Source organism: Bombus affinis, chromosome 8 (assembly GCF_024516045.1).
Source record: "Bombus affinis isolate iyBomAffi1 chromosome 8, iyBomAffi1.2, whole genome shotgun sequence".
In the NCBI taxonomy this organism is placed as follows: Eukaryota; Metazoa; Arthropoda; class Insecta; order Hymenoptera; family Apidae; genus Bombus; species Bombus affinis.
The window spans coordinates 11619153-11644675 of record NC_066351.1 but is presented as its reverse complement, the minus strand read 5'-3'; the positions used below and the strand labels follow the sequence as shown (position 1 = coordinate 11644675).

Here is a 25523-nt window from a genome sequence, read left to right as displayed (position 1 = left end):
GTTGGACACCGTTGGACACCGTGGGATATTTCTTCATTATTTCCATTCTGAGCCCATTCTGTACAATGATACATATCTGACTTGAAACGAAGTATAAAAATCTATTCTTCTTTTCCACTGAATCTTGCAATTATTTTTTGCACAGGAACGCGTCGCGCGAGTCCATTGATTCTTTTGAAAGATCACGAACGAACGAGTTCGCGCCGCGATCAGTCCGATAAATTTTATGGTCAATTTAATGATCAATCCGATGAATTTATTTGATATACAATTTGTATTTATTTTAAAATATATTTGATACATATTTCATAATAGATAATTTCTTAATTATTTGGAATACTAAGATTAACGTACAGCCGATTAAATAAATTAGTAATAGTAATTGATTAGATTGAAATACCTCGAAACAAGGTTTCGCGCGCATTTGTGCAGTATTCTTTAAGTATATTTAGTGGCGAACTTTTGAATTTTTGCAAATATTTTCCAATATTTATAACACGCGACCATAGTGTATTAATGGAATGTATATTTCGTATTCTAATAACGAAAATTCACAGTATATATTCTAATTGCGTACGGTATAATTCTTGCAAACATATTGCATTGCATTCAGTGCATTGTTTCAATTTCTTAATAATAATTTTTAAGTGTAAAAGAATAGCAGTATTTTCTAAATAAACGTTCGATAGGAAAAAGAAGAAAATTGTCCAAACGAAGTTTCGCTTCTTTTTCACCCCCCCCCCCTCCGCCACAAATTTTTCGCAACCTCCACTTCCACCACTGGACATTACACGGTTCCTGCCTGATGTTAGTCTCCCTGATGATATTCCCTGGGATGGCGCTGCGTCCATGGTACGTCCTCTGTTTCTCCGCTTCGAACGGTGAGTCGCATGCATTTTTGTTCCTCCGGTCACTCAATCATGTCGTAGGATGAAAGGTCCGAATCGGCACGGGTGACCGGTTGTATTACGTAGAATTTCTTGTGAGCATAGTGACCACGGGTATATTTTATACCCGTGAGTAGTAACACTCTTTTTTTCAAATTTATTAGTTTAGGATAGGTCTTCTTGCACAGCGCGATTATAATAATTAGTTTTTTAATAATTAGTTTAAACATGTACACTTGAGAATATATTCGTGTTATTTATAAATATGCATGTTAATATTCCGTATGAATATTTGCAAATGGCAAATATCTACACGAATATACCTATTTGACGTAAATATACTTGATCATAAGCAATGAATTGATCGTGACAATATTAAGTCACGTTCGTTTATTCCATTTCGGTTAGAATTTAAAATATAAGTAAAAATTCATTTTTCCCCGTATAAAAATGTGTGAAATTTTACGTGCAAGAAGACACTTCGCGACAGGCAGATTTCTGAATCAAAGCAATAATTTTGAACACTGCTTCTGCAATTTCGAGCATATGCTTTGATAAAGAGATCGCCTGAGATTATTTCTTTCTTAGGAATATATTTAGAGTTAATAATTCTATTTGATCGAGTCTTAGTCTTTTTCTCTTAACGCTACCGTCTTTGCAATATTAAAATTTTGTTCTGATTTGTTAAATTAATAAAGTAGAATTACCTAGTTACTATTAAATTAATAAACTAGATTTAATCAGATACGAAGTAGTAAAATATAAAATCAAAGAACCGTTAGTCCGTTAAATAAAACAAAAATTACACAAACTAATCATCTTTTTAGATCAGGATTTTCAGGTTTAACCCTTTCCGTGCCCATTGTCAGGATCTCATTCACGTGCCCAGGTGCTACTTGAATGGGAGAAAGACATTGGGCACGATGATCTAGAATTAAGTAATATAATAATTTCACAGCGACTGACGATGTATTAGTGTATCGTGCACGACGTATTTTCCACATTATGTGTGTGTGTTGTTAGGCCGTGGAATTGCGTCGCTTTTTCTCATTCGTTAAAACTTCAAATATTAAAAATGTCGAGACATATATCGATTCAATGTACGTCTTGATAGAATCACAATTTGTGATAATATCATCCACGCGATTAAGTGTAACCACGCATTTAATATTGCCGTAAATTACAATTATAATTCCAAGTTTAATTACACTTATTTTAACGATATCATTTCCTCAGACGTGTTTTATCACGTTTTACGCAATGGTCACTAGCCTTCGTCAGTCGATTTCAGGAAAAAGGTACGTACCTTAGAGTGTGCATGATATGTTAAGCTCGGGTGTCGGAGGCGTCCCGGGACGTCCTCTCTAGTGTAGGACCTTTGCGCCCGGGCGTTTGTGTGAGAACCGTGGAGCGAGTGTGTTGGTGTGCCTGCTTTGCCATTTTTAAATATAGCGCTAGGTAGGATAGGTAGCATACTTTCTGGTATGTCTGTTAATTATAAGTAGGTAGGACCGGGCAGGTTGGCACAGTCTCTGGTCGGGTAGGCGCGTTTTCGCGTGACCAACCTGTTTCTGGAAATTTATTTGAAAAATCGACCGTGAAACTGGCACGAGTAGAGCATGCTCTCGTCTCTGGTTTTGCCTTTAGATTTTTCGAATTTCGCGGTCGCGGTCGCGAATGGGCTCGAAACGAACGTTTATTGCTCGAGCACGCACGTGCGAGTGGGCAACGATCACTGCTGTGATCGTTGGTCAGTCCATGTGCACTTCAATCAGCTTCCGCGGTTTATATTTTTATTTTACCTTTATAAGTTTTTTCTTTTGTTTGCGATTTAGAAGTCTCGAGCTTAGATTTAAGTTACAGCGGGCATTGCGCCCGAAGAAGGAAGAGGCTATAAGCCGAAGAGGCCCGACAAACTGTCACTCAAGAGGGCAACTACTAATGGCTCCCCATCCTCCGGGTCATCCGGAGCATGGGAAGTCATTATCGTTACTACTTTGTCACTATGCTCGCTTTTAGTATTTGTAGTAGTAGTAGTAGTAGTAGTAGTAGTCTTTGTTTTTTTGGCCGATGTATATATCGGTCCATCGTCCCATTGGGCAAATCGCGATTTTTCTTATTAGTGTTGCGACAAATTAATTACGGGTTGTATTAGAGTTGCGAAATAATAACACGGCTTTTCATTAGTGTGGCGAGAAAATGATTACGGTTTGAATTAGAGTTGCGATAAAATGATAATCGCGTTTGCTTTAGAGTTGCGAATTACGATATCGCGATTGTCTTTTGCAATTTTTAGAAATTTTTCTGTTTTTCTGTTTAAGTAGCAATACTAGGATATTTAAAGTAGCTTTTTCAAATAGTAAATAGTAATTTTCATTAAATTCACTTTAAGAATTAGCGTTGCGACATTGTTCCATCGCGAGTTCTATTTTTATTTTTATTATTATTATTTTTCCTGTTAGCGTTGCGATAATGAATGATCGCGTTTTGTTAAGTAGAGTTGCGTTCACAAACTGCCCAAACCCTCCGACTGCATTTGTCGGACACTGCTCCTGGATCACACGTACAGCCTAAAGAGCTGTACAAGTGTGATCGTTCATCCGCAACCTCCTAAATGGTTGCACTGCGATCTCTCGCTATTAGTGTTGCGTATTGCTTAAATACGAGTGCGTAGATTTATACTTATTAGCGTTGCGTATCAGATATCGGTAATTTTCAGATTTTTCTTTTTTTTTTTTTAATGGTAGATTAATTGATATTGCAGATATAAGGAAGCACTCGTCGCGTTTGATTTTGAGAATTTTCTGCTTCATAAATATTAGTAGTAAATTAGTATTGCGAAACAAGAATATTCAGTTCCACTCTCGGCGTGTTGATCGGGTTTATATAGAGTGGAAGACGATTGAATTTTAGTAGCCCTTCTGGCTTTGTTTCTTTTTCAGCGTCCCTTATTAATGCGCCCCTTATTACTACGTTTATTACTGAAAATACTGCTATAAGACATGTTCCTTTGTCAGCGTTAACGTTACCATGACTGCTAAAATACAGAACTTTATTACGAATGTATAATATATATATATATTTACATGTATGAAATTGTGAGCGATTTCATGCGCAACAAAGTATTATAACGAAATATCTTAATGTTGCTATGAAGGCTTGAAATATTTTTAAAAATTTAATTCATTGCAATTGGAATTAGTGCTGGTGATTGTTCGTTCTTAGAACCATAACTTTTAGAATTTTTTCGACCGCGATATTTTCACTTCAATCTTTTAACAGTAATGTAGAATTTTATAAATATTCGAATTTCATTTGCAGGAAACAAAAGTTTCGTTACGAAACAAAGACATTGTCACGTTTGTAGCAAAAATTCTGCAAAAAATGACTTATGCACATACCTTTCGGTTTATTATGTTGCAAATCACTATGTCGTTGTAGAAAATAACAGATACCGTTAAAAGTTAAAAGATAAAGCAAGTGATTTTATAATAACCGGGGTTTCTCTCATCTTAGTTATTCCAAATGAACTTTTCAATTTTTAATTCAGTTTAAATTCAATTACTTAAAATTCTTGTTTCCAACGTAACCCTAGTTTCGATTAAAAGATACACACGATTCTCTATATTTACTAAAATTTAATCAATAATAATTTGGTCTATAATCGACCATTATTAATAGTTTATTTTTCATAAAATGTTTCTTAAAATGTTCTCGTTTTAAAGATGTCTGTTTCTTCCCTATACCAAATCCAGTAAATGAGTTTGTTTCAGATTTATCAATTTACAGAAAATACGTTTAAGTTACATATATGAACATTTCACAGCATATTAAATATGTATGCTAGATGCCCAAATGATTTTTCTTCCATCGTCTGATTGTTCAGGCTTCTTCCCGTTTTCCCATTTTTAAAAGAAGCATATCGCGGTCACGTTGGAGTATATAACTATTCGATATCTTCATAAGTTTAGTACAACGAGTCGTATGTCTCTTTTGCAAGACTTTAAATTGTATATACAGTGTCAGTACTTTCATTTCCTTTCTGTGGTTCCAAGTTAGACATACGTATCATTGATACCGAATGTTGCCAGTACGGTTGCGAATTATCGTACAATGTATGTACGGATCGATGTAATTGTTTTCGCAGATTAATCAGTTGATAAATTTTTAGTTATAGTTTAGTTATGTTAAGTGCATTGTTAGCTCATTCTGTATAACGATACTTATCCATCTTGGAACGAAAAATTGTACCCACGATTTATCGGTTCGCGATCGCTCAGTTGTTTCAAACTGTCGCGTGACGTACACGCTCGTGCGCATTCCGGGTACGCGCGGGTCAACGTGCACTGGACAACTCTTGGGATTCGTAAGGCGGCCCAAGCACACCTCAGTTTTGGTGACTGCTCGACGACTGCTCGACGTTCGCACCGGATCGCGGGAGTTGTCGTCGCGCCGCTGATGCTTGCGAATCTGTTGGGGATTCAGTCGTGGATCTGCACTCCTGTCCGATTGGTACTTCGGTACTCGGGCAGAGACCTGTAATTTCACGTTCTCCGTAATCCTGTTCGGGCACGTGGGGGTGGGCCCCACTGTTCAGTTGAAGATCATGCCTTCGTAATCCTGTTCAGCGGCCCCTCCACAGGGGTGGGCCCCACTGTTCAGTTGAGGCCTCTGCCTTCGTAATCCTGTTCAGCGGCCCCTCCTCGGGTTCCACATGTTCAGTTGGAGTGTGTTAAGTTGCCGGCCTATGTGCTGGATCCACGGCTGGATCACCAGCGGATCACTGGCATCATCGGTCGGCGCCATCGACCGCGACTCGTATAAGTTTCGAACGGCGAAACAGGAATCGAGTTATGGTCAATACTTGGGCTTTCCGCTAATCCTTCGGGTTATCCGGTGCACGGGGGTACGTCGCGTAAGTTTTTTAGTTCGTTCGTTAGCTCCATTTTCTTTGATTCGTTCCAAGTTAGATAAATGTGTCTTTGATACCGAATGCTGCCAGTAGGGATACCAATTATTGTAAAATATTTGTACTGATTTATATAATCGTTGTGCGGGTGATAGCTGTTGCGTTATGTATGTTTTGTTCTACGTTTGTAAAGATTCATGTAAGTGCTGCGTTGGAGATATGTGTTTCGCAGTTAGGGTACGAAACAACTATTTCTTTACGCAGGCCCATGGTTAAGTAGAGACGGTACTCGATATTCCGCCACTAGGTTGAATGTCGAGATGGATGTATAAAGATAAATAACCCATGGGCGGGTCTCTTGCGTAGTCACCTCCCCGTGGTGAGACCTGGTAATTGGCATCGTTTTCCAAAAAATTAATCCGTCGATTAATCTTTGGAAAACTATACCAAGCTAAGAACTACGCAGCAGTCCGGTTTGTATCTCCAAATGCCGCGAACAGAATTTTGGATGATACAAACTGGGCTGCACCGTAGGTCACCGTTGGACGACGTTGGACACCGTTGGACACCGTTGGACACCGTTGGACACCGTTGGACACCGTTGGACACCGTTGGACACCGTTGGACACCGTTGCACACCGCGGGAAAACCGGGGGATACCGTGAAATGTGTGCTTTTTAGCCTTAATTAATCGTAAGATAGATACCTATGTTAAGTGCATTGTGAGCTCATTCTGTACAACGATACTTATCCATCTTGGAACGAAAAATTGTACCCACGATTTATCGGTTCGCGATCGCTCAGTTGTTTCAAACTGTCGCGTGACGTACTCGCTCGTGCGTATTCCGGGTACGCGCGGGTCAACGTGCACTGGACAACTCTTGGGATTCGTAAGGCGGCCCAAGCACACCTCAGTCTTGGTGACTGCTCGACGACTGCTCGACGTTCGCACCGGATCGCGGGAGTTGTCGTCGCGCCGCTGATGCTTGCGAATCTGTTGGGGATTCAGTCGTGGATCTGCACTCCTGTCCGATTGGTACTTCGGTACTCGGGCAGAGACCTGTAATTTCACGTTCTCCGTAATCCTGTTCGGGCACGTGGGGGTGGGCCCCACTGTTCAGTTGAAGATCATGCCTTCGTAATCCTGTTCAGCGGCCCCTCCACAGGGGTGGGCCCCACTGTTCAGTTGAGGCCTCTGCCTTCGTAATCCTGTTCAGCGGCCCCTCCCCGGGTTCCACATGTTCAGTTGGAGTGTGTTAAGTTGCCGGCCTATGTGCTGGATCCACGGCTGGATCACCAGCGGATCACTGGCATCATCGGTCGGCGCCATCGACCGCGACTCGTATAAGTTTCGAACGGCGAAACAGGAATCGAGTTATGGTCAATACTTGGGCTTTCCGCTAATCCTTCGGGTTATCCGGTGCACGGGGGTACGTCGCGTAAGTTTTTTAGTTCGTTCGTTAGCTCCATTTTCTTTGATTCGTTCCAAGTTAGATAAATGTGTCTTTGATACCGAATGCTGCCAGTAGGGATACCAATTATTGTAAAATATTTGTACTGATTTATATAATCGTTGTGTGGGTGATAGCTGTTGCGTTATGTATGTTTTGTTCTACGTTTGTAAAGATTCATGTAAGTGCTGCGTTGGAGATATGTGTTTCGCAGTTAGGGTACGAAACAACTATTTCTTTACGCAGGCCCATGGTTAAGTAGAGACGGTACTCGATATTCCGCCACTAGGTTGAATGTCGAGATGGATGTATAAAGATAAATAACCCATGGGCGGGTCTCTTGCGTAGTCACCTCCCCGTGGTGAGACCTGGTAATTGGCATAGTTTTCCAAAAAATTAATCCGTCGATTAATCTTTGGAAAACTATACCAAGCTAAGAACTACGCAGCAGTCCGGTTTGTATCTCCAAATGCCGCGAACAGAATTTTGGATGATACAAACTGGGCTGCACCGTAGGTCACCGTTGGACGACGTTGGACACCGTTGGACACCGTTGGACACCGTTGGACACCGTTGGACACCGTTGGACATCGTTGGACACCGTTGGACAACGTTGGACACCGTTGTACACCGCGGGAAAACCGGGGGATACCGTGAAATGCGTGCTTTTTAGCCTTAATTAATCGTAAGATAGATACCTATGTTATGCGCATTGTGAGCTCATTCTGTACAACGATACTTATCCATCTTGGAACGAAAAATTGTACCCACGATTTATCGGTTCGCGATCGCTCAGTTGTTTCAAACTGTCGCGTGACGTACACGCTCGTGCGTATTCCGGGTACGCGCGGGTCAACGTGCACTGGACAACTCTTGGGATTCGTAAGGCGGCCCAAGCACACCTCAGTCTTGGTGACTGCTCGACGACTGCTCGACGTTCGCACCGGATCGCGGGAGTTGTCGTCGCGCCGCTGATGCTTGCGAATCTGTTGGGGATTCAGTCGTGGATCTGCACTCCTGTCCGATTGGTACTTCGGTACTCGGGCAGAGACCTGTAATTTCACGTCCTCCGTAATCCTGTTCGGGCCCGTGGGGGTGGGCCCCAACTGTTCAGTTGAAGATCATGCCTTCGTAATCCTGTTCAGCGGCCCCTCCACAGGGGTGGGCCCCACTGTTCAGTTGAGGCCTCTGCCTTCGTAATCCTGTTCAGCGGCCCCTCCCCGGGTTCCACATGTTCAGTTGGAGTGTGTTAAGTTGCCGGCCTATGTGCTGGATCCACGGCTGGATCACCAGCGGATCACTGGCATCATCGGTCGGCGCCATCGACCGCGACTCGTATAAGTTTCGAACGGCGAAACAGGAATCGAGTTATGGTCAATACTTGGGCTTTCCGCTAATCCTTCGGGTTATCCGGTGCACGGGGGTACGTCGCGTAAGTTTTTTAGTTCGTTCGTTAGCTCCATTTTCTTTGATTCGTTCCAAGTTAGATAAATGTGTCTTTGATACCGAATGCTGCCAGTAGGGATACCAATTATTGTAAAATATTTGTACTGATTTATATAATCGTTGTGTGGGTGATAGCTGTTGCGTTATGTATGTTTTGTTCTACGTTTGTAAAGATTCATGTAAGTGCTGCGTTGGAGATATGTGTTTCGCAGTTAGGGTACGAAACAACTATTTCTTTACGCAGGCCCATGGTTAAGTAGAGACGGTACTCGATATTCCGCCACTAGGTTGAATGTCGAGATGGATGTATAAAGATAAATAACCCATGGGCGGGTCTCTTGCGTAGTCACCTCCCCGTGGTGAGACCTGGTAATTGGCATCGTTTTCCAAAAAATTAATCCGTCGATTAATCTTTGGAAAACTATACCAAGCTAAGAACTACGCAGCAGTCCGGTTTGTATCTCCAAATGCCGCGAACAGAATTTTGGATGATACAAACTGGGCTGCACCGTAGGTCACCGTTGGACGACGTTGGACACCGTTGGACACCGTTGGACACCGTTGGACACCGTTGGACACCGTTGGACACCGTTGGACATCGTTGGACACCGTTGGACAACGTTGGACACCGTTGTACACCGCGGGAAAACCGGGGGATACCGTGAAATGCGTGCTTTTTAGCCTTAATTAATCGTAAGATAGATACCTATGTTAAGCGCATTGTGAGCTCATTCTGTACAACGATACTTATCCATCTTGGAACGAAAAATTGTACCCACGATATATCGGTTCGCGATCGCTCAGTTGTTTCAAACTGTCGCGTGACGTACACGCTCGTGCGTATTCCGGGTACGCGCGGGTCAACGTGCACTGGACAACTCTTGGGATTCGTAAGGCGGCCCAAGCACACCTCAGTCTTGGTGACTGCTCGACGACTGCTCGACGTTCGCACCGGATCGCGGGAGTTGTCGTCGCGCCGCTGATGCTTGCGAATCTGTTGGGGATTCAGTCGTGGATCTGCACTCCTGTCCGATTGGTACTTCGGTACTCGCGCAGAGACCTGTAATTTCACGTCCTCCGTAATCCTGTTCGGGCCCGTGGGGGTGGGCCCCACTGTTCAGTTGAAGATCATGCCTTCGTAATCCTGTTCAGCGGCCCCTCCACAGGGGTGGGCCCCACTGTTCAGTTGAGGCCTCTGCCTTCGTAATCCTGTTCAGCGGCCCCTCCCCGGGTTCCACATGTTCAGTTGGAGTGTGTTAAGTTGCCGGCCTATGTGCTGGATCCACGGCTGGATCACCAGCGGATCACTGGCATCATCGGTCGGCGCCATCGACCGCGACTCGTATAAGTTTCGAACGGCGAAACAGGAATCGAGTTATGGTCAATACTTGGGCTTTCCGCTAATCCTTCGGGTTATCCGGTGCACGGGGGTACGTCGCGTAAGTTTTTTAGTTCGTTCGTTAGCTCCATTTTCTTTGATTCGTTCCAAGTTAGATAAATGTGTCTTTGATACCGAATGCTGCCAGTAGGGATACCAATTATTGTAAAATATTTGTACTGATTTATATAATCGTTGTGTGGGTGATAGCTGTTGCGTTATGTATGTTTTGTTCTACGTTTGTAAAGATTCATGTAAGTGCTGCGTTGGAGATATGTGTTTCGCAGTTAGGGTACGAAACAACTATTTCTTTACGCAGGCCCATGGTTAAGTAGAGACGGTACTCGATATTCCGCCACTAGGTTGAATGTCGAGATGGATGTATAAAGATAAATAACCCATGGGCGGGTCTCTTGCGTAGTCACCTCCCCGTGGTGAGACCTGGTAATTGGCATCGTTTTCCAAAAAATTAATCCGTCGATTAATCTTTGGAAAACTATACCAAGCTAAGAACTACGCAGCAGTCCGGTTTGTATCTCCAAATGCCGCGAACAGAATTTTGGATGATACAAACTGGGCTGCACCGTAGGTCACCGTTGGACGACGTTGGACACCGTAGGACACCGTTGGACACCGTTGGACACCGTTGGACACCGTTGGACACCGTTGGACATCGTTGGACACCGTTGGACAACGTTGGACACCGTTGTACACCGCGGGAAAACCGGGGGATACCGTGAAATGCGTGCTTTTTAGCCTTAATTAATCGTAAGATAGATACCTATGTTAAGCGCATTGTGAGCTCATTCTGTACAACGATACTTATCCATCTTGGAACGAAAAATTGTACCCACGATTTATCGGTTCGCGATCGCTCAGTTGTTTCAAACTGTCGCGTGACGTACACGCTCGTGCGTATTCCGGGTACGCGCGGGTCAACGTGCACTGGACAACTCTTGGGATTCGTAAGGCGGCCCAAGCACACCTCAGTCTTGGTGACTGCTCGACGACTGCTCGACGTTCGCACCGGATCGCGGGAGTTGTCGTCGCGCCTCTGATGCTTGCGAATCTGTTGGGGATTCAGTCGTGGATCTGCACTCCTGTCCGATTGGTACTTCGGTACTCGGGCAGAGACCTGTAATTTCACGTCCTCCGTAATCCTGTTCGGGCCCGTGGGGGTGGGCCCCACTGTTCAGTTGAAGATCATGCCTTCGTAATCCTGTTCAGCGGCCCCTCCACAGGGGTGGGCCCCACTGTTCAGTTGAGGCCTCTGCCTTCGTAATCCTGTTCAGCGGCCCCTCCCCGGGTTCCACATGTTCAGTTGGAGTGTGTTAAGTTGCCGGCCTATGTGCTGGATCCACGGCTGGATCACCAGCGGATCACTGGCATCATCGGTCGGCGCCATCGACCGCGACTCGTATAAGTTTCGAACGGCGAAACAGGAATCGAGTTATGGTCAATACTTGGGCTTTCCGCTAATCCTTCGGGTTATCCGGTGCACGGGGGTACGTCGCGTAAGTTTTTTAGTTCGTTCGTTAGCTCCATTTTCTTTGATTCGTTCCAAGTTAGATAAATGTGTCTTTGATACCGAATGCTGCCAGTAGGGATACCAATTATTGTAAAATATTTGTACTGATTTATATAATCGTTGTGTGGGTGATAGCTGTTGCGTTATGTATGTTTTGTTCTACGTTTGTAAAGATTCATGTAAGTGCTGCGTTGGAGATATGTGTTTCGCAGTTAGGGTACGAAACAACTATTTCTTTACGCAGGCCCATGGTTAAGTAGAGACGGTACTCGATATTCCGCCACTAGGTTGAATGTCGAGATGGATGTATAAAGATAAATAACCCATGGGCGGGTCTCTTGCGTAGTCACCTCCCCGTGGTGAGACCTGGAAATTGGCATCGTTTTCCAAAAAATTAATCCGTCGATTAATCTTTGGAAAACTATACCAAGCTAAGAACTACGCAGCAGTCCGGTTTGTATCTCCAAATGCCGCGAACAGAATTTTGGATGATACAAACTGGGCTGCACCGTAGGTCACCGTTGGACGACGTTGGACACCGTTGGACACCGTTGGACACCGTTGGACACCGTTGGACACCGTTGGACACCGTTGGACACCGTTGGACATCGTTGGACACCGTTGGACAACGTTGGACACCGTTGTACACCGCGGGAAAACCGGGGGTACCGTGAAATGCGTGCTTTTTAGCCTTAATTAATCGTAAGATAGATACCTATGTTAAGCGCATTGTGAGCTCATTCTGTACAACGATACTTATCCATCTTGGAACGAAAAATTGTACCCACGATTTATCGGTTCGCGATCGCTCAGTTGTTTCAAGCTGTCGCGTGACGTACACGCTCGTGCGTATTCCGGGTACGCGCGGGTCAACGTGCACTGGACAACTCTTGGGATTCGTAAGGCGGCCCAAGCACACCTCAGTCTTGGTGACTGCTCGACGACTGCTCGACGTTCGCACCGGATCGCGGGAGTTGTCGTCGCGCCGCTGATGCTTGCGAATCTGTTGGGGATTCAGTCGTGGATCTGCACTCCTGTCCGATTGGTACTTCGGTACTCGGGCAGAGACCTGTAATTTCACGTCCTCCGTAATCCTGTTCGGGCCCGTGGGGGTGGGCCCCACTGTTCAGTTGAAGATCATGCCTTCGTAATCCTGTTCAGCGGCCCCTCCACAGGGGTGGGCCCCACTGTTCAGTTGAGGCCTCTGCCTTCGTAATCCTGTTCAGCGGCCCCTCCCCGGGTTCCACATGTTCAGTTGGAGTGTGTTAAGTTGCCGGCCTATGTGCTGGATCCACGGCTGGATCACCAGCGGATCACTGGCATCATCGGTCGGCGCCATCGACCGCGACTCGTATAAGTTTCGAACGGCGAAACAGGAATCGAGTTATGGTCAATACTTGGGCTTTCCGCTAATCCTTCGGGTTATCCGGTGCACGGGGGTACGTCGCGTAAGCTTTTAAGTTCGTTCGTTAGCTCCATTTTCTTTGATTCGTTCCAAGTTAGATAAATGTGTCTTTGATACCGAATGCTGCCAGTAGGGATACCAATTATTGTAAAATATTTGTACTGATTTATATAATCGTTGTGCGGGTGATAGCTGTTGCGTTATGTATGTTTTGTTCTACGTTTGTAAAGATTCATGTAAGTGCTGCGTTGGAGATATGTGTTTCGCAGTTAGGGAACGAAACAACTATTTCTTTACGCAGGCCCATGGTTAAGTAGAGACGGTACTCGATATTCCGCCACTAGGTTGAATGTCGAGATGGATGTATAAAGATAAATAACCCATGGGCGGGTCTCTTGCGTAGTCACCTCCCCGTGGTGAGACCTGGTAATTGGCATCGTTTTCCAAAAAATTAATCCGTCGATTAATCTTTGGAAAACTATACCAAGCTAAGAACTACGCAGCAGTCCGGTTTGTATCTCCAAATGCCGCGAACAGAATTTTGGATGATACAAACTGGGCTGCACCGTAGGTCACCGTTGGACGACGTTGGACACCGTTGGACACCGTTGGACACCGTTGGACACCGTTGGACACCGTTGGACACCGTTGGACATCGTTGGACACCGTTGGACAACGTTGGACACCGTTGTACACCGCGGGAAAACCGGGGGATACCGTGAAATGCGTGCTTTTTAGCCTTAATTAATCGTAAGATAGATACCTATGTTATGCGCATTGTGAGCTCATTCTGTACAACGATACTTATCCATCTTGGAACGAAAAATTGTACCCACGATTTATCGGTTCGCGATCGCTCAGTTGTTTCAAACTGTCGCGTGACGTACACGCTCGTGCGTATTCCGGGTACGCGCGGGTCAACGTGCACTGGACAACTCTTGGGATTCGTAAGGCGGCCCAAGCATACCTCAGTCTTGGTGACTGCTCGACGACTGCTCGACGTTCGCACCGGATCGCGGGAGTTGTCGTCGCGCCGCTGATGCTTGCGAATCTGTTGGGGATTCAGTCGTGGATCTGCACTCCTGTCCGATTGGTACTTCGGTACTCGGGCAGAGACCTGTAATTTCACGTCCTCCGTAATCCTGTTCGGGCCCGTGGGGGTGGGCCCCACTGTTCAGTTGAAGATCATGCCTTCGTAATCCTGTTCAGCGGCCCCTCCACAGGGGTGGGCCCCACTGTTCAGTTGAGGCCTCTGCCTTCGTAATCCTGTTCAGCGGCCCCTCCCCGGGTTCCACATGTTCAGTTGGAGTGTGTTAAGTTGCCGGCCTATGTGCTGGATCCACGGCTGGATCACCAGCGGATCACTGGCATCATCGGTCGGCGCCATCGACCGCGACTCGTATAAGTTTCGAACGGCGAAACAGGAATCGAGTTATGGTCAATACTTGGGCTTTCCGCTAATCCTTCGGGTTATCCGGTGCACGGGGGTACGTCGCGTAAGTTTTTTAGTTCGTTCGTTAGCTCCATTTTCTTTGATTCGTTCCAAGTTAGATAAATGTGTCTTTGATACCGAATGCTGCCAGTAGGGATACCAATTATTGTAAAATATTTGTACTGATTTATATAATCGTTGTGTGGGTGATAGCTGTTGCGTTATGTATGTTTTGTTCTACGTTTGTAAAGATTCATGTAAGTGCTGCGTTGGAGATATGTGTTTCGCAGTTAGGGTACGAAACAACTATTTCTTTACGCAGGCCCATGGTTAAGTAGAGACGGTACTCGATATTCCGCCACTAGGTTGAATGTCGAGATGGATGTATAAAGATAAATAACCCATGGGCGGGTCTCTTGCGTAGTCACCTCCCCGTGGTGAGACCTGGTAATTGGCATCGTTTTCCAAAAAATTAATCCGTCGATTAATCTTTGGAAAACTATACCAAGCTAAGAACTACGCAGCAGTCCGGTTTGTATCTCCAAATGCCGCGAACAGAATTTTGGATGATACAAACTGGGCTGCACCGTAGGTCACCGTTGGACGACGTTGGACACCGTTGGACACCGTTGGACACCGTTGGACACCGTTGGACACCGTTGGACACCGTTGGACATCGTTGGACACCGTTGGACAACGTTGGACACCGTTGTACACCGCGGGAAAACCGGGGGATACCGTGAAATGCGTGCTTTTTAGCCTTAATTAATCGTAAGATAGATACCTATGTTAAGCGCATTGTGAGCTCATTCTGTACAACGATACTTATCCATCTTGGAACGAAAAATTGTACCCACGATTTATCGGTTCGCGATCGCTCAGTTGTTTCAAACTGTCGCGTGACGTACACGCTCGTGCGTATTCCGGGTACGCGCGGGTCAACGTGCACTGGACAACTCTTGGGATTCGTAAGGCGGCCCAAGCACACCTCAGTCTTGGTGACTGCTCGACGACTGCTCGACGTTCGCACCGGATCGCGGGAGTTGTCGTCGCGCCGCTGATGCTTGCGAATCTGTTGGGGATTCAGTCGTGGATCTGCACTCCTGTCCGATTGGTACTTCGGTACTCGGGCAGAGACCTGTAATTTCACGTCCTCCGTAATCCTGTTCGGGCCCGTGGGGGTGGGCCCCACTGTTCAGTTGAAGATCATGCCTTCGTAATCCTGTTCAGCGGCCCCTCCACAGGGGTGGGCCCCACTGTTCAGTTGAGGCCTCTGCCTTCGTAATCCTGTTCAGCGGCCCCTCCCCGGGTTCCACATGTTCAGTTGGAGTGTGTTAAGTTGCCGGCCTATGTGCTGGATCCACGGCTGGATCACCAGCGGATCACTGGCATCATCGGTCGGCGCCATCGACCGCGACTCGTATAAGTTTCGAACGGCGAAACAGGAATCGAGTTATGGTCAATACTTGGGCTTTCCGCTAATCCTTCGGGTTATCCGGTGCACGGGGGTACGTCGCGTAAGTTTTTTAGTTCGTTCGTTAGCTCCATTTTCTTTGATTCGTTCCAAGTTAGATAAATGTGTCTTTGATACCGAATGCTGCCAGTAGGGATACCAATTATTGTAAAATATTTGTACTGATTTATATAATCGTTGTGTGGGTGATAGCTGTTGCGTTATGTATGTTTTGTTCTACGTTTGTAAAGATTCATGTAAGTGCTGCGTTGGAGATATGTGTTTCGCAGTTAGGGTACGAAACAACTATTTCTTTACGCAGGCCCATGGTTAAGTAGAGACGGTACTCGATATTCCGCCACTAGGTTGAATGTCGAGATGGATGTATAAAGATAAATAACCCATGGGCGGGTCTCTTGCGTAGTCACCTCCCCGTGGTGAGACCTGGTAATTGGCATCGTTTTCCAAAAAATTAATCCGTCGATTAATCTTTGGAAAACTATACCAAGCTAAGAACTACGCAGCAGTCCGGTTTGTATCTCCAAATGCCGCGAACAGAATTTTGGATGATACAAACTGGGCTGCACCGTAGGTCACCGTTGGACGACGTTGGACACCGTTGGACACCGTTGGACACCGTTGGACACCGTTGGACACCGTTGGACACCGTTGGACATCGTTGGACACCGTTGGACAACGTTGGACACCGTTGTACACCGCGGGAAAACCGGGGGATACCGTGAAATGCGTGCTTTTTAGCCTTAATTAATCGTAAGATAGATACCTATGTTAAGCGCATTGTGAGCTCATTCTGTACAACGATACTTATCCATCTTGGAACGAAAAATTGTACCCACGATTTATCGGTTCGCGATCGCTCAGTTGTTTCAAACTGTCGCGTGACGTACACGCTCGTGCGTATTCCGGGTACGCGCGGGTCAACGTGCACTGGACAACTCTTGGGATTCGTAAGGCGGCCCAAGCACACCTCAGTCTTGGTGACTGCTCGACGACTGCTCGACGTTCGCACCGGATCGCGGGAGTTGTCGTCGCGCCGCTGATGCTTGCGAATCTGTTGGGGATTCAGTCGTGGATCTGCACTCCTGTCCGATTGGTACTTCGGTACTCGGGCAGAGACCTGTAATTTCACGTCCTCCGTAATCCTGTTCGGGCCCGTGGGGGTGGGCCCCACTGTTCAGTTGAAGATCATGCCTTCGTAATCCTGTTCAGCGGCCCCTCCACAGGGGTGGGCCCCACTGTTCAGTTGAGGCCTCTGCCTTCGTAATCCTGTTCAGCGGCCCCTCCCCGGGTTCCACATGTTCAGTTGGAGTGTGTTAAGTTGCCGGCCTATGTGCTGGATCCACGGCTGGATCACCAGCGGATCACTGGCATCATCGGTCGGCGCCATCGACCGCGACTCGTATAAGTTTCGAACGGCGAAACAGGAATCGAGTTATGGTCAATACTTGGGCTTTCCGCTAATCCTTCGGGTTATCCGGTGCACGGGGGTACGTCGCGTAAGTTTTTTAGTTCGTTCGTTAGCTCCATTTTCTTTGATTCGTTCCAAGTTAGATAAATGTGTCTTTGATACCGAATGCTGCCAGTAGGGATACCAATTATTGTAAAATATTTGTACTGATTTATATAATCGTTGTGTGGGTGATAGCTGTTGCGTTATGTATGTTTTGTTCTACGTTTGTAAAGATTCATGTAAGTGCTGCGTTGGAGATATGTGTTTCGCAGTTAGGGTACGAAACAACTATTTCTTTACGCAGGCCCATGGTTAAGTAGAGACGGTACTCGATATTCCGCCACTAGGTTGAATGTCGAGATGGATGTATAAAGATAAATAACCCATGGGCGGGTCTCTTGCGTAGTCACCTCCCCGTGGTGAGACCTGGTAATTGGCATCGTTTTCCAAAAAATTAATCCGTCGATTAATCTTTGGAAAACTATACCAAGCTAAGAACTACGCAGCAGTCCGGTTTGTATCTCCAAATGCCGCGAACAGAATTTTGGATGATACAAACTGGGCTGCACCGTAGGTCACCGTTGGACGACGTTGGACACCTTTGACACCGTTGGACACCGTTGGACACCGTTGGACACCGTTGGACACCGTTGGACATCGTTGGACACCGTTGGACAACGTTGGACACCGTTGGACACCGTTGGACAACGTTGGACACCGTTGTACACCGCGGGAAAACCGGGGGATACCGTGAAATGCGTGCATTTTAGCCTTAATTAATCGTAAGATAGATACCTATGTTATGCGCATTGTGAGCTCATTCTGTACAACGATACTTATCCATCTTGGAACGAAAAATTGTACCCACGATTTATCGGTTCGCGATCGCTCAGTTGTTTCAAACTGTCGCGTGACGTACACGCTCGTGCGTATTCCGGGTACGCGCGGGTCAACGTGCACTGGACAACTCTTGGGATTCGTAAGGCGGCCCAAGCACACCTCAGTCTTGGTGACTGCTCGACGACTGCTCGACGTTCGCACCGGATCGCGGGAGTTGTCGTCGCGCCGCTGATGCTTGCGAATCTGTTGGGGATTCAGTCGTGGATCTGCACTCCTGTCCGATTGGTACTTCGGTACTCGGGCAGAGACCTGTAATTTCACGTCCTCCGTAATCCTGTTCGGGCCCGTGGGGGTGGGCCCCACTGTTCAGTTGAAGATCATGCCTTCGTAATCCTGTTCAGCGGCCCCTCCACAGGGGTGGGCCCCACTGTTCAGTTGAGGCCTCTGCCTTCGTAATCCTGTTCAGCGGCCCCTCCCCGGGTTCCACATGTTCAGTTGGAGTGTGTTAAGTTGCCGGCCTATGTGCTGGATCCACGGCTGGATCACCAGCGGATCACTGGCATCATCGGTCGGCGCCATCGACCGCGACTCGTATAAGTTTCGAACGGCGAAACAGGAATCGAGTTATGGTCAATACTTGGGCTTTCCGCTAATCCTTCGGGTTATCCTGTGCACGGGGGTACGTCGCGTAAGTTTTTTAGTTCGTTCGTTAGCTCCATTTTCTTTGATTCGTTCCAAGTTAGATAAATGTGTCTTTGATACCGAATGCTGCCAGTAGGGATACCAATTATTGTAAAATATTTGTACTGATTTATATAATCGTTGTGTGGGTGATAGCTGTTGCGTTATGTATGTTTTGTTCTACGTTTGTAAAGATTCATGTAAGTGCTGCGTTGGAGATATGTGTTTCGCAGTTAGGGTACGAAACAACTATTTCTTTACGCAGGCCCATGGTTAAGTAGAGACGGTACTCGATACTCCGCCACTAGGTTGAATGTCGAGATGGATGTATAAAGATAAATAACCCATGGGCGGGTCTCTTGCGTAGTCACCTCCCCGTGGTGAGACCTGGTAATTGGCATCGTTTTCCAAAAAATTAATCCGTCGATTAATCTTTGGAAAACTATACCAAGCTAAGAACTACGCAGCAGTCCGGTTTGTATCTCCAAATGCCGCGAACAGAATTTTGGATGATACAAACTGGGCTGCACCGTAGGTCACCGTTGGACGACGTTGGACACCGTTGGACACCGTTGGACACCGTTGGACACCGTTGGACACCGTTGGACACCGTTGGACATCGTTGGACACCGTTGGACAACGTTGGACACCGTTGTACACCGCGGGAAAACCGGGGGATACCGTGAAATGCGTGCTTTTTAGCCTTAATTAATCGTAAGATAGATACCTATGTTAAGCGCATTGTGAGCTCATTCTGTACAACGATACTTATCCATCTTGGAACGAAAAATTGTACCCACGATTTATCGGTTCGCGATCGCTCAGTTGTTTCAAACTGTCGCGTGACGTACACGCTCGTGCGTATTCCGGGTACGCGCGGGTCAACGTGCACTGGACAACTCTTGGGATTCGTAAGGCGGCCCAAGCACACCTCAGTCTTGATGACTGCTCGACGACTGCTCGACGTTCGCACCGGATCGCGGGAGTTGTCGTCGCGCCGCTGATGCTTGCGAATCTGTTGGGGATTCAGTCGTGGATCTGCACTCCTGTCCGATTGGTACTTCGGTACTCGGGCAGAGACCTGTAATTTCACGTCCTCCGTAATCCTGTTCGGGCCCGTGGGGGTGGGCCCCAACTGTTCAGTTGAAGATCATGCCTTCGTAATCCTGTTCAGCGGCCCCTCCACAGGGGTGGGCCCCACTGTTCAGTTGAGGCCTCTGCCTTCGTAATCCTGTTCAGCGGCCCCTCCCCGGGTTCCACATGTTCAGTTGGAGTGTGTTAAGTTGCCGGCCTATGTGCTGGATCCACGGCTGGATCACCAGCGGATCACTGGCATCATCGGTCGGCGCCATCGACCGCGACTCGTATAAGTTTCGAACGGCGAAACAGGAATCGAGTTATGGTCAATACTTGGGCTTTCCGCTAATCCTTCGGGTTATCCGGTGCACGGGGGTACGTCGCGTAAGTTTTTTAGTTCGTTCGTTAGCTCCATTTTCTTTGATTCGTTCCAAGTTAGATAAATGTGTCTTTGATACCGAATGCTGCCAGTAGGGATACCAAATATTGTAAAATATTTGTACTGATTTATATAATCGTTGTGTGGGTGATAGCTGTTGCGTTATGTATGTTTTGTTCTACGTTTGTAAAGATTCATGTAAGCGCTGCGTTGGAGATATGTGTTTCGCAGTTAGGGTACGAAACAACTATTTCTTTACGCAGGCCCATGGTTAAGTAGAGACGGTACTCGATATTCCGCCACTAGGTTGAATGTCGAGATGGATGTATAAAGATAAATAACCCATGGGCGGGTCTCTTGCGTAGTCACCTCCCCGTGGTGAGACCTGGTAATTGGCATCGTTTTCCAAAAAATTAATCCGTCGATTAATCTTTGGAAAACTATACCAAGCTAAGAACTACGCAGCAGTCCGGTTTGTATCTCCAAATGCCGCGAACAGAATTTTGGATGATACAAACTGGGCTGCACCGTAGGTCACCGTTGGACGACGTTGGACACCGTTGGACACCGTTGGACACCGTTGGACACCGTTGGACACCGTTGGACACCGTTGGACACCGTTGGACACCGTTGGACACCGTTGGACATCGTTGGACACCGTTGGACAACGTTGGACAACGTTGGACACCGTTGTACACCGCGGGAAAACCGGGGGATACCGTGAAATGCGTGCTTTTTAGCCTTAATTAATCGTAAGATAGATACCTATGTTAAGCGCATTGTGAGCTCATTCTGTACAACGATACTTATCCATCTTGGAACGAAAAATTGTACCCACGATTTATCGGTTCGCGATCGCTCAGTTGTTTCAAACTGTCGCGTGACGTACACGCTCGTGCGTATTCCGGGTACGCGCGGGTCAACGTGCACTGGACAACTCTTGGGATTCGTAAGGCGGCCCAAGCACACCTCAGTCTTGGTGACTGCTCGACGACTGCTCGACGTTCGCACCGGATCGCGGGAGTTGTCGTCGCGCCGCTGATGCTTGCGAATCTGTTGGGGATTCAGTCGTGGATCTGCACTCCTGTCCGATTGGTACTTCGGTACTCGGGCAGAGACCTGTAATTTCACGTCCTCCGTAATCCTGTTCGGGCCCGTGGGGGTGGGCCCCACTGTTCAGTTGAAGATCATGCCTTCGTAATCCTGTTCAGCGGCCCCTCCACAGGGGTGGGCCCCACTGTTCAGTTGAGGCCTCTGCCTTCGTAATCCTGTTCAGCGGCCCCTCCCCGGGTTCCACATGTTCAGTTGGAGTGTGTTAAGTTGCCGGCCTATGTGCTGGATCCACGGCTGGATCACCAGCGGATCACTGGCATCATCGGTCGGCGCCATCGACCGCGACTCGTATAAGTTTCGAACGGCGAAACAGGAATCGAGTTATGGTCAATACTTGGGCTTTCCGCTAATCCTTCGGGTTATCCGGTGCACGGGGGTACGTCGCGTAAGTTTTTTAGTTCGTTCGTTAGCTCCATTTTCTTTGATTCGTTCCAAGTTAGATAAATGTGTCTTTGATACCGAATGCTGCCAGTAGGGATACCAATTATTGTAAAATATTTGTACTGATTTATATAATCGTTGTGTGGGTGATAGCTGTTGCGTTATGTATGTTTTGTTCTACGTTTGTAAAGATTCATGTAAGCGCTGCGTTGGAGATATGTGTTTCGCAGTTAGGGTACGAAACAACTATTTCTTTACGCAGGCCCATGGTTAAGTAGAGACGGTACTCGATATTCCGCCACTAGGTTGAATGTCGAGATGGATGTATAAAGATAAATAACCCATGGGCGGGTCTCTTGCGTAGTCACCTCCCCGTGGTGAGACCTGGTAATTGGCATCGTTTTCCAAAAAATTAATCCGTCGATTAATCTTTGGAAAACTATACCAAGCTAAGAACTACGCAGCAGTCCGGTTTGTATCTCCAAATGCCGCGAACAGAATTTTGGATGATACAAACTGGGCTGCACCGTAGGTCACCGTTGGACGACGTTGGACACCGTTGGACACCGTTGGACACCGTTGGACACCGTTGGACACCGTTGGACACCGTTGGACACCGTTGGACACCGTTGGACACCGTTGGACATCGTTGGACACCGTTGGACAACGTTGGACAACGTTGGACACCGTTGTACACCGCGGGAAAACCGGGGGATACCGTGAAATGCGTGCTTTTTAGCCTTAATTAATCGTAAGATAGATACCTATGTTAAGCGCATTGTGAGCTCATTCTGTACAACGATACTTATCCATCTTGGAACGAAAAATTGTACCCACGATTTATCGGTTCGCGATCGCTCAGTTGTTTCAAACTGTCGCGTGACGTACACGCTCGTGCGTATTCCGGGTACGCGCGGGTCAACGTGCACTGGACAACTCTTGGGATTCGTAAGGCGGCCCAAGCACACCTCAGTCTTGGTGACTGCTCGACGACTGCTCGACGTTCGCACCGGATCGCGGGAGTTGTCGTCGCGCCGCTGATGCTTGCGAATCTGTTGGGGATTCAGTCGTGGATCTGCACTCCTGTCCGATTGGTACTTCGGTACTCGGGCAGAGACCTGTAATTTCACGTCCTCCGTAATCCTGTTCGGGCCCGTGGGGGTGGGCCCCACTGTTCAGTTGAAGATCATGCCTTCGTAATCCTGTTCAGCGGCCCCTCCACAGGGGTGGGCCCCACTGTTCAGTTGAGGCCTCTGCCTTCGTAATCCTGTTCAGCGGCCCCTCCCCGGGTTCCACATGTTCAGTTGGAGTGTGTTAAGTTGCCGGCCTATGTGCTGGATCCACGGCTGGATCACCAGCGGATCACTGGCATCATCGGTCGGCGCCATCGACCGCGACTCGTATAAGTTTCGAACGGCGAAACAGGAATCGAGTTATGGTCAATACTTGGGCTTTCCGCTAATCCTTCGGGTTATCCGGTGCACGGGGGTACGTCGCGTAAGTTTTTTAGTTCGTTCGTTAGCTCCATTTTCTTTGATTCGTTCCAAGTTAGATAAATGTGTCTTTGATACCGAATGCTGCCAGTAGGGATACCAATTATTGTAAAATATTTGTACTGATTTATATAATCGTTGTGTGGGTGATAGCTGTTGCGTTATGTATGTTTTGTTCTACGTTTGTAAAGATTCATGTAAGTGCTGCGTTGGAGATATGTGTTTCGCAGTTAGGGTACGAAACAACTATTTCTTTACGCAGGCCCATGGTTAAGTAGAGACGGTACTCGATATTCCGCCACTAGGTTGAATGTCGAGATGGATGTATAAAGATAAATAACCCATGGGCGGGTCTCTTGCGTAGTCACCTCCCCGTGGTGAGACCTGGTAATTGGCATCGTTTTCCAAAAAATTAATCCGTCGATTAATCTTTGGAAAACTATACCAAGCTAAGAACTACGCAGCAGTCCGGTTTGTATCTCCAAATGCCGCGAACAGAATTTTGGATGATACAAACTGGGCTGCACCGTAGGTCACCGTTGGACGACGTTGGACACCGTTGGACACCGTTGGACACCGTTGGACACCGTTGGACACCGTTGGACACCGTTGGACATCGTTGGACACCGTTGGACAACGTTGGACACCGTTGTACACCGCGGGAAAACCGGGGGATACCGTGAAATGCGTGCTTTTTAGCCTTAATTAATCGTAAGATAGATACCTATGTTAAGCGCATTGTGAGCTCATTCTGTACAACGATACTTATCCATCTTGGAACGAAAAATTGTACCCACGATTTATCGGTTCGCGATCGCTCAGTTGTTTCAAACTGTCGCGTGACGTACACGCTCGTGCGTATTCCGGGTACGCGCGGGTCAACGTGCACTGGACAACTCTTGGGATTCGTAAGGCGGCCCAAGCACACCTCAGTCTTGGTGACTGCTCGACGACTGCTCGACGTTCGCACCGGATCGCGGGAGTTGTCGTCGCGCCGCTGATGCTTGCGAATCTGTTGGGGATTCAGTCGTGGATCTGCACTCCTGTCCGATTGGTACTTCGGTACTCGGGCAGAGACCTGTAATTTCACGTCCTCCGTAATCCTGTTCGGGCCCGTGGGGGTGGGCCCCACTGTTCAGTTGAAGATCATGCCTTCGTAATCCTGTTCAGCGGCCCCTCCACAGGGGTGGGCCCCACTGTTCAGTTGAGGCCTCTGCCTTCGTAATCCTGTTCAGCGGCCCCTCCCCGGGTTCCACATGTTCAGTTGGAGTGTGTTAAGTTGCCGGCCTATGTGCTGGATCCACGGCTGGATCACCAGCGGATCACTGGCATCATCGGTCGGCGCCATCGACCGCGACTCGTATAAGTTTCGAACGGCGAAACAGGAATCGAGTTATGGTCAATACTTGGGCTTTCCGCTAATCCTTCGGGTTATCCGGTGCACGGGGGTACGTCGCGTAAGTTTTTTAGTTCGTTCGTTAGCTCCATTTTCTTTGATTCGTTCCAAGTTAGATAAATGTGTCTTTGATACCGAATGCTGCCAGTAGGGATACCAATTATTGTAAAATATTTGTACTGATTTATATAATCGTTGTGTGGGTGATAGCTGTTGCGTTATGTATGTTTTGTTCTACGTTTGTAAAGATTCATGTAAGTGCTGCGTTGGAGATATGTGTTTCGCAGTTAGGGTACGAAACAACTATTTCTTTACGCAGGCCCATGGTTAAGTAGAGACGGTACTCGATATTCCGCCACTAGGTTGAATGTCGAGATGGATGTATAAAGATAAATAACCCATGGGCGGGTCTCTTGCGTAGTCACCTCCCCGTGGTGAGACCTGGTAATTGGCATCGTTTTCCAAAAAATTAATCCGTCGATTAATCTTTGGAAAACTATACCAAGCTAAGAACTACGCAGCAGTCCGGTTTGTATCTCCAAATGCCGCGAACAGAATTTTGGATGATACAAACTGGGCTGCACCGTAGGTCACCGTTGGACGACGTTGGACACCGTTGGACACCGTTGGACACCGTTGGACACCGTTGGACACCGTTGGACACCGTTGGACATCGTTGGACACCGTTGGACAACGTTGGACACCGTTGTACACCGCGGGAAAACCGGGGGATACCGTGAAATGCGTGCTTTTTAGCCTTAATTAATCGTAAGATAGATACCTATGTTAAGCGCATTGTGAGC

The 25523-nt window shown here is 47.1% G+C and overlaps 1 long non-coding RNA gene across 1 annotated transcript in view; it reads right to left on the bottom strand.

Moving 5' to 3' along the window:
* Positions 1-5208: 5208 nt before the first annotated feature.
* LOC126919196 (uncharacterized) overlaps positions 5209-25523 on the bottom strand; it is a 28191-nt gene continuing 7876 nt past the window's right edge. Inside the window, exons 2-3 of the long non-coding RNA XR_007711524.1 lie at positions 13972-14121; positions 5209-5273 (exon numbers count right to left, since the gene is read on the bottom strand). This is a non-coding gene — a long non-coding RNA (uncharacterized LOC126919196). The remainder of the gene's footprint in view (positions 5274-13971; positions 14122-25523) is intronic.